We start from the raw sequence: 9,521 nt of genomic DNA, 5'->3' as shown, positions 1-9,521 counted from the left end.
AGAGCCAGCGCAGGGCAAGCCCCGTTGTGTGCAGCCCTGGCACCGCCCTGAGTGGCCTGCAGCTCCCTCCCGCGGCCCCCAGGGTCCTCAGCCCCACGGACACTGGGCCCCTCGGGGTGCGCGCCCATTTCCCTCCAGGGCCCGTCCTGCCGGGACCGCGTCTCAGCCACTCTGCCCGGGCAGCACTGCCAGCTCACTGGGCTCCCCGCCTGCTAAGCCTTAGCTCGAGGGCAGGTGACTTCCTGCAGGACATGCCCCCACGGCTGGGACAACCTCGAGCTGCCCCCCCCCACCCCGCTCGGATTGGTCCTTCCTCCCCCTCTCCTCCTCCCCCTCCTCCTCCCCTCCCCCTCTCCTCCTCCTCCCCCTCCTCCCCCCCTCCCCCTCTCCTCCTCCCCCTCTCCCCCTCTCCTCCTCCCCCTCTCCTCCTCCCCCTCTCCTCCTCCCCCTCTCCTCCTCCCCCTCTCCTCCCCCCTCTCCTCCTCCTCCCTCCTCCTCCCTCCTCCTCCTTCTTGTTAGATATATGTATGTATCTGAGAGAGAGAGAACCATGCACGGGGTTGGGGAGGGGCAGGAGGGGCAGAGGGAGAGGGAGAGAGGGAATCTCAAGCCGACTCCATGCGGAGCGCTGAGCCCAATGCAGGGCTGGACCTCATGTCTCCCGACTCTGAGATCACAACCTGAGCCAAAACCAAGAGTCAGATGCTCGAGCGACTGAGCCACCCAGGCGCCCCCTTAATTGGTTTCTTCTTAAAAGGCCTAAGCCCTTTTATCCTGTAACAAATGTGGCAGAAAGCTTCTGAGCAGAATATCGTCTTTTTTTTGAGGTAGTAATTACCTCGTGCTGACAATTAACCGTTAATAGTACGTGGAGAGAACAGAGGGGGGCGGGGGCCTCTCTTGCATTAAGCAGGTTTCCCGGGTAGTGTGGGAACCTTCCCGCATCAGGTACTTGTCACTGGGCGGTGGGGACGCATCGCAGGCCCAGAGGCCCAGCCACTTCCTCACCTTCAGGACTGTCGGTGGGAGGCAAGGCGCCGAGAAATTCTGTTGCTGGGGCAGGACCCTCAGGAGGGGACATCAGGGGGAGCCACAGTGCACATGAAGCAAAGGACAGAAGTGTCATTTTGAGAGGTACAGCAAGCACAGGTCCCCGAGCTCGAGCTCGGGAGGCAGCGGGGCCTGCAGGCTGAGGAGCGTGCAGGGGACGGGGCCTGGGCATGCCCTGGGGAGCTGGGCCTGCCGGGAGCCCCAGACCGGGGTCGGGGGAGGGGGTCAGGGGGGTGCTGGTCCTCTGCTGTCAGGAACCTCTGTAGAGGCTCCCGGCTGGAGGGACTGGTCCTTGGGCCCTCCACAAATCCTCGTGCTGCGTTTTCCTGTGTCCTTCCCGTTTCCTGGCCGCGCCACCATCCCTCCTCCTCGCTGGGCTCACCCCCCACGGGGAGCCGGTGGGGGCTAACGGCACAACCACCCACAGCGGGGGAGGGTGCTGGTGGGTGTAACTCGCGGGCTGGCAGGGTGGCCGCTTTCCCCGTGCCCCCCCTCACTCAGAAAACCCCCCGGGCGAAAAGTCATATGCTTAGAAGAGGCACTAATATTTCAACAGCCTGCACCCCTCCCGGGGTCACATGGTCACCAGGGCTGCTAGCAAGTAGTCGGGGGGTGCGGGGGCGAGCTCTGTCCCCCGACAGTGAACTCGCAGAAAGGTCAGCGGCCGGACACAGAAAGAGGAGAAGGGTCCTGGATGCACACAGACGGTTTAATCAGCCGTGAAGAAATCCAAGAGTTGACTGAAAGTGCTTTGTCAGGAAGAGAAGGGAGGCCCTGCTGGGGACACAGGCGAGGAAGGCCCGGGCGCGGTGGCCGCGGAGAGGGCCGGGGACGCTGGAGCGGAGCCGGGGCGGCCCTCCCCGCAGGACCCCGCTGGCGAACTGACCGTCCCTGGGAACAAGGCCGAAGTTGAGCTCGGCCGGTAGCCGTGGCCTCCGAGCCCAGCACGACTGCCCGGAGCCCGTTACTCCCTCCAGCTTCTGTCCATCAGTTCTGATTCCAGACTCGTCGGGGCGTCGGAACGACTGGTTTGCTCGGATCGCATCAACGGCTCTCGCTTGCGTTTAAGAAATCGAGGTCAAGCCTTGTTGATCCGCGAAAGGGAATTCAGATGAATGAGGGCTGCTCGGCGGCTCCGGCCCGGCGATTACGCGCTTTGTCGGCCTGAATACCCAATCAGACGGGCGCCGTCTCCGCGCTTTTTGTCATATTTATGGAATACCTTTAAACAATGGAATCTGGAAACTCCGGCAACATCTGTGTCCAAATATATCCAAGCCTGTTTATGTTTTTAATTGGAGACCAAACAATTTTAGATGAACTAATCTATGGTATCGTTGAAGATGCATATTTTTAGGTGATTCTGGAGAGCGTCTTGCAGACCATTAAAGTAACGCCATCAGGCTTTATCTTTAAAAGATAGTGCTCAGCTGTGATTACTACTGGAATGAAATCAGGGGCGGCATTCAAAAAAGGCTGCGGCATAAAAGAGGTTTGCATAGGAATCCTGATTCCATTAGAAAAACCAAACCGTTCCTTTTCAGCCCGGTCTCACTGGCTCACGCCATACGGCTGCTCTGTTCTCATTGCAATTAAAGATGCAAACCATTAAAGAGTCTTTAACTTCGTTAAAGCAAAGCCTTCTATTAAGGTCCTCAAGCACCGAGGGGCTGCGGGTCGGACATTCTCTGCAGGCAGGAGGATGCGACCTTCCAACCCTCCGGCTTCGTATGAAGCGACTCTCCTTTCCACACAAAGACCTTCGTTTCCAAAATAAAAAACAAAAAAATAAAAATAAAAATAAAAAAAAGACCTTCATTTCCGTAGTCTGGCCTAGGAAAACGTTTATTCCTTTATACTCACTTTAGTTACTTTAGGCTCCGGTGTCTGGGCCCCGTAACTTTGATTAGAGGATGACCGGCGTAGGAGGAAAGCTGTGCTGCTTTTCTCTAATCCTTGGGGATTAGAAAACATTTACACCAATCAAGGGTCCCCATCACCTGGAGCTTCTGAGGCGGAAATGACTTTTCAAGGCATGTGGGAATCATCCAGAAAATGAGTTTCCCTCGAACTGCTGGGTTGGTACACAGAGGAGCGCTGGGCGGGAGATGGGGGCAGCGGCGACTGGGCCTGAGGACTGGAGCCTCGGTGACCCGGGGACCCCCAGGGCGCCCCTCCCCTCCTTCTCATTTTATAAAGTGGTGGAGTTCAGGTACATCTTGACTGTTCCCGACAATGAACGGGCACGTGAGGCACGAATAGAAAACCCACAAACGGTGAGTGAAATAAGAAAACCAGGGATCTCGCGCTCTCTCTCTCTCATTACATCCACTGTGGTTACGTGGCCGCGTGGTCTGCGATGTCACAGGCCGAAGAGGGCAGGAAGAGGGGCCTGGTCTTGTCGGCTTGGTGTTGGGTGGGAGCCTGGGTGCTCGGGGCCGCGGGCCAGCACCTCACTCTTCTCCTGCCTCTGCCTGCCCCCTAGTGGGAAAGCCTGGGAGGCGGCCCGGAGTGGGGCTCCCGGGAGCAGCACCCCCAGCCCTGCTCCCCAGCACGTCTCCGGGTCTCCCGGAGGACCCGAGCTCTGCCCCGACGCCCCGCAGCCTCCCGGGGATGCCCCCCTGCACGTCCGTGGTCTGCGAGGCACCTTCCCGTGTGCAGGCTCCACAGGGCACACGCCGTCCCTAGAAGGGACAGAAGTTCTCTTAAGCGTGTTCCCACCCCGGGAGCCTCCCGTGCCACCTGGACGTCCAGACTCGCGCTCGTCTGTTCGTCGGAGACCCCTGGGTGGATGGCCAGCCCTGGACACAGGGAAGGAGCTCGCAGCCGGGGCAGGGCCTGCTCATCCCCCGATGGCCAGGTGGGCGCCCGCGGAGGGCATCAGCGCCGGGCCCAGGGAGCAAAGGCCTTGGGGGGGGGGCACCCGAATTTGCCGCGGGTTCTCGCCCCGGCCAAGCCGCTCTAGCAACTGCTCTGTTCAGGGGACTCGGGAACAAGCACGAGGCCGCAAGGGCATCCGGCTACCTCCCACCCGTGGAGCGCCCGGCGGTGCCCCGGCCCAGGTCATAGGGATCCGGCCGTCCCCGCAGATGCACACTTGGCCAGGGGCTCCCCGGGGTGACGCACCATGTCCCTCCCAGAGCCCCTGCCCACGCCCTGCCCCACCTTGCTCACCTCAGGCCTCCCGAGGCTCCGTGCTCCAGCCGCTGACTCACAGACACCGAGGACCCAGGGAAGAAAGAAGGCAATTAGCTCCGATGACTCAGGAGCCCTCCCGGACTCCGTGATCTCCGTGCAGACTTTCGGTTTAAAAGCCCGAGGGTGATAATACTGTCATCCGTGTAGGCAAAGCTGGAAGGAAGCAGATTCATGTTCTTCCAAACTCCTGCCTCTTGGCAAAAATTAGTGCGGAGAAGACGGATTCCCAGCCCCCCGACAGCCACGGCCAAGGCCGCTCACCCAGCTGCGCAGGTGCCTGGAAGGAGCCCCAGAGGGCGACAAGCTCCGGGTGAGGGCACCGCCTTGCCCCTCTCCCCCCAGCCCCCGTCCCTGTCTCCGTCTCTCCGAGGCAGTAAATGTGGGAAGAACGGCTGCCCCGAGGGCTGTCAGGCTGCCTGAGCCCTGGAAGGAACAGGGGCTGGGACATGAAGCCACCGGGCGGCCCCAGACGTGGGACTAGAGATGACCCCCCAGGAAGGGTGGGGGCCCCGGGGGACACGAGGGGACAATGGATCATGCTCACTGCAGGCCGACTGACACGCCGTCCACACTGGGAGGAAGGCGAAGCTCCCTCCGCAGGCCCGAAGCAGCAGCCAGGATGACGTGGGCCCCGCTCCCCTGCACCCCCGCGGGGAAGGGTGAAGCTCTGAGGCAGCGGCCGGGCTGCCGGGGGTCAGGGTGCAGGGCGGTGCTGGGCTAGGGTGCACACGCAGGAGCCCCAGAGCGCGTGCCCAAGGGAGCACCCCTGCCCAGGGGGAAGGAGTGCTGGGGCAGGAGAGCCCCGGGAGTGGGACGGGGGCAGAGGTGGGCCTGGGGCAGGGCAGGGACAGCAACTGGGAATGCTGTGCACTCGGCAGATTTCCTAAGAAACTCCGACATCCTGTTGTGGGACCTTCAGGTCGTCTTCCTGCGCCCCTTTGGGTTCCATTCAGTCCTCATGCCTGCCCCTCCCCACGGGCCCTCCAGGGCACTGGCGTCCGCTCCCCCTCTCCTCCCTGCCCGTGGGGAAGCAAACCGAGAGACCCGGGTCAGATCCCCGCCCAAGCGACGGTGACAGGGCGACGCGTGGAGCCCTGAAGCTCCGGTCCGTGCTTGGGTTTGGTTAGAGACGTCAAGGGGTCCTCGGAGGAGGCGAGAGCGCAACAGAATCTGCAGGAACAGCTGGGTTCCCCGGGCCAGGTGGTCCCGGGCTCGGTGGAGGGGCTGCGGCGCCTCCCCGGCCACGGAGGCTCTAGCGTGACCAGAGTTCGGCCGGCAGGTAGGCGGGAGGCGGGACGAGGCTGCGCCCAGACCCACCTGGCCCGGGACGGCCGCAGGGCTTGGGCGGATGGGCCAGACGGACTCTCCAGCCTCCCTGCGGACAGCGGGGACGGGGCGGCAAGAGCACGTCCGGAGCCCGCGTGGGAAGCCATTCCTGGGGAGTCCAAGGCCAGGGGGAGAGCCTCGGAGGAGCAGGGACGATCCGACCAAGGACGCGCAATCGCCCCAACACGGCGCTGGGTGGACAGGCTTGCAGCTGCTCCGCACCCAGGTGCTCGCGAGCTTCAGGGCCTGGACGGCGACCTGACACCCACAGTCAGCACGCTCTCAGGTTGGCCCCAGGGATGCCTTCATGGTTCCTCTCTAGTTTTCCCTCAAAATGCAGGGAAGGAAGGTGATGCCTGTAACATATCAATTCAAAGGTCACAAGCCAGGGGGTCCCTGGGTGGCCCAGCCTGAGCCTTCTGCCTTCGGCTCAGGGCGTGACCCCGGGGTCCCGGGATCGCGTCCCACATCGTGCTCCCTACAGGGAACCTGCGTCTCCCTCTGCCTGGGTCTCTGCTTCTCTCTCTGGGTCTCTCATGAGTAAACAAATAAAATCTTATAAAAAACACAAAAAAAAACCCAAAACAAAACGAAGGACAAGCTGAAATGATGATAACTCAGGTTACAGGACTGTCAACTTCCGAGCTCCCATGACCTGACCTGAGGGCTGAAGCGCTGGGAGGCACCGTGGCCTTAGACGTGCCGACGGGGCCGATTAGTCCAGGAGTCTTGGGCTACACGCGGCGCAGCCCGGGGATCTGATTCCTGCCCGAGCTGGGAGCGCGACTGGCCGCCGACGGCCTCCTGCTAGGCTCCTTGGCTCCACAAAACAGCCACGGACCGTGCCTGGGCCTGGCGTCCGTCCCCGTGCTGTGCGGGCAGCAGGGGCTGCAAGACGAAGAGAAGCGCCCGCCGTCCAGGCTGTGCGGCCACAGGCAGAGGCCCAGGGCCGGGGGGCCCCAGGGCAAGGGGTGGGAGCTGCGCCGGCTGAACCCTGAACCGGAGGCCTTCCAGAGGGCGTCCACGCCAGATGTCAGGGCGTAAGCAGGACAGACACGGGTTGTTTCAGGCAGAAAAAAATTGCTTGTACAAAGGCACAAAAACACCTAAGAATGAGGTTTGACTAAAAAGCGATGGCCCAGGAGTGACGCTGGGGGTGTGGCAAGAGGTGAGAGGGGAGCCCGCTCCTTTGGGTCACACGGGCTCCTAGCCACCCGATCTGGACATCTGGACGTGAGCGCTAGCGTTCGCATTTCTATTGCCGCATAACAAATAACCCCAAACTGAGGTGTTTAGGACAACAAACACGTCTGGCCTCACTCTTTCTGTGGGTCAGGGATCCAGGCACAGCTTAGTGATCCTCTGACTCAGGGTCTCCCCGGTGGCAATCAAAGTGACAACCCGGGCCGTGTTGGGTTGGACGCAGGGAGGCTCGCCTTTGGGGCTCAGGCCCGTAGCTGTTGGCCAAGCTCAGGTCCTTGCAGGCTTCTCGCGGAAGGCATCCTCGGCTCCTTGCCACACGGGCCTCTCCGCAGGCAGCTCGCCACGTGTCGGGTGGTGGAGAGAGAGACGGAAGGAGACAGAGAGGGGTCGAGAGAAAGCTGTAGTCTTCTTGTAACCTAATCTCAGAGGTAACTTCCCATGACTTTTTAAAAATTCTATTTGTTTAAGGAGTCCCCAGATGGAGCCCGCAGGCCCACAGGTGGGAATACCTGCCTGCAGGTGAGGACGAGCGGGGCGTTTCAGAGGCCGCCTACCGCGTACAGGAGAGCTATGGAAGGCACGAACCCAGCGTCCTCCCATTCTGCACAAATTAGAGAGACAGACGTGTGATTTCACCGCATATTAGTTTGTTTCTGTCGACGGGCACATCTGGTCCCCTGGAAAACGACGTGCTTCACTCCACACCCCTCCCCGAGGATTTTATACAACCCACTCAGCACTCTCGCGGTTATTATTAGAGGGATCCAGCCACAGGCTGCAGAGAAAGGAAGTGATCAGGACCCCACACTGGGGAAAAGGTCACACGCCAACTGAAAATGAGAAATGAATCTGAGCGGAGCTAAGAACCGCGGCTGACAGCTCAGCGCGCGATGCCCACTTGCCCGGCTTGGCAGCGGACCTGGGTTTTCCCACACGCAACCGAAAATAACTAACGTTCATCCTGCGGGAGTGCCACTAAAATAGGTACCTACGGGGAGCTGCACCCGCCGCTCATTGAGGCTGCAGGCCGTCTGCAATGACCGAGCTGGAAGGAGACACGAGTTAGGTTGCCACTTGCGGCACCCCTGCCCCCGTCCCAGGTCACAGAGCTGAAAGTGGTTGTGGAACTCTGACAGTTCAGATGTTGTGTCTCTTCTTGCAAATAAACGTGACACCCGTTAGAATCTCCACGATGGCAGGTGACTGGCCCTGACCCCTGGTGGGACCTAATCTCTTGGGAAGCCTGGTTTCCTGCTTCTCAGACCTGGGTTTAATTGCCACGAACAGAGGGACGGGCTGGTAAAAGTGCCCAGAGAGGAGAGCAACCTGCCCACCTGTGACGTGTTCCACGTAGGGGTGGCAGAAAGAGGACTAGCCCGGAATCATCCCGAGAGGCACGTGGATGGCTCATCTGAAAGCTCTCAGGGTCTGCAGCCAGGTAGATACAGAAGTTGTCCTGTGCGTTTATTTTTTTTATTCTTTTGACAGAGAGAGGGAGCGCGCACACAAGCAGGTGGAGCAGCAGGTAGAGGGGGAAGCAGGCTCCCTGCAGAGCAAGGAGCCCAGTGCGGGAATCCCAGGACCCCCGGGGTCACCACCTGAGCTCAAGGCAGACGCTTGACCGACTGTCACCCGGGCACCCCTCTCCTGTTTTTAAAAACCAAACATACAAGAAAACGCGAACAATAACGTGAACGTTAGGGTCTCCCCTCAAACGTGGCTAAGAAGCAACTGATGCACGGATAATGTGGGTGTGTGGAGATCTTCTGTTATGCAAGGCCCCCCCCAATTGTAGTGTGTCCTTAATAAAACAGCATCTTCCTTGACCTGCCGTTGGAGTAAGTGCATGAGTGTGGAAGGGCCCCGCTGTCCTGGGACCCAGGAGGCTGCGGCAGCTTTCAGGGCAGGTTGCGTCTCCACTACTCTGAATCCCAACTTCCCTTTGCAGAAGGTAAAGAGTATTCCTTCCCGTCCCTGGAGACCTTAGTCATGGATGAAGCTCATTTACAAGCACCCCTCGCCCGCTTCAGCCGCGCACATCCCCACCCTTTATCCCCATGATGACCTTGGAAGTGACCAAGAGTTCCCAGGTAACCTCTCTGCCTCCGTGAAAGGTCTGCTTTTGCTTCTGTTTCGCAGGTCTCCGTAAATCTCAAAAAGAAAACTAAAGGGTCGCCTAAGCAAACCCCCGAGACAGTGCCTCTCCACGACCTCCCTGTCATTTTAGGGGTCATTTCACGCCTGGTTTAACTTTCTGCAATCATTTTTAGTATCTCCTTTTGCAGACTTCTTGGGGCCTGGGAGGGAAATGGAGTGAAGCTGAAGGAAACCAAAGGTGAGTCCCGCGGGGTGGGCGGATGGATGCCAGCAGGGAGGCTCCGGGGCTGCGGCCCACGCCCCCTCCCACCCCAGCCCCCTGGAGGCCAGCGCTCCTCACCGCGCACCCCGCACCCCGCACCCCGCAGGGGCACGACGTGCAGCCGAGCGAGGTCAGGGAAGTCGGGCGGGCTCCCCGCGCTCCCCCAGCACCTCCACCCCTGCAGGCGGCGCCCGGGGCGCCCACCCCCCACATCCGCTCCCGAGCTCCTCTGCACAGCAGGGCGCTCCCGGGGCCCCCGGCCGCGCCGGGAACCGCTTTCCCGGGGGCCTAGGGCGAGCCCCGGCCTTTGCTAACGAGGGCGTGGCTCCCCGGGGGCTCGTTCCCGGCAGGCGCACCGGGTCCCTGCGGGGACGGGGACGCGGAC

At 60.9% G+C, this 9,521-nt stretch overlaps 1 long non-coding RNA gene across 2 annotated transcripts; it reads right to left on the bottom strand.

Moving 5' to 3' along the window:
• Positions 1 to 507: 507 nt before the first annotated feature.
• On the bottom strand, positions 508 to 9,202 carry LOC140613778 (uncharacterized). Of its 2 annotated transcripts, none has more exons than XR_012014632.1 (5): positions 6,235 to 9,202; positions 4,793 to 5,930; positions 4,225 to 4,401; positions 2,914 to 3,734; positions 508 to 2,810 (listed from the first exon to the last, which is right to left on the bottom strand). It is a non-coding gene; the product is annotated as an uncharacterized lncRNA (long non-coding RNA). The 2 variants fall into 2 exon arrangements; XR_012014633.1 differs by having other exon boundaries at positions 5,566 to 5,930; positions 6,235 to 9,195.
• Positions 9,203 to 9,521: the final 319 nt, after the last annotated feature.

This window comes from Canis lupus, chromosome 22, assembly GCF_048164855.1.
Source record: "Canis lupus baileyi chromosome 22, mCanLup2.hap1, whole genome shotgun sequence".
NCBI classification, from domain to species: Eukaryota; Metazoa; Chordata; class Mammalia; order Carnivora; family Canidae; genus Canis; species Canis lupus.
The sequence above is the reverse complement of the archived record's forward strand: the minus strand, read 5'-3'. Positions and strand labels throughout refer to the sequence as shown.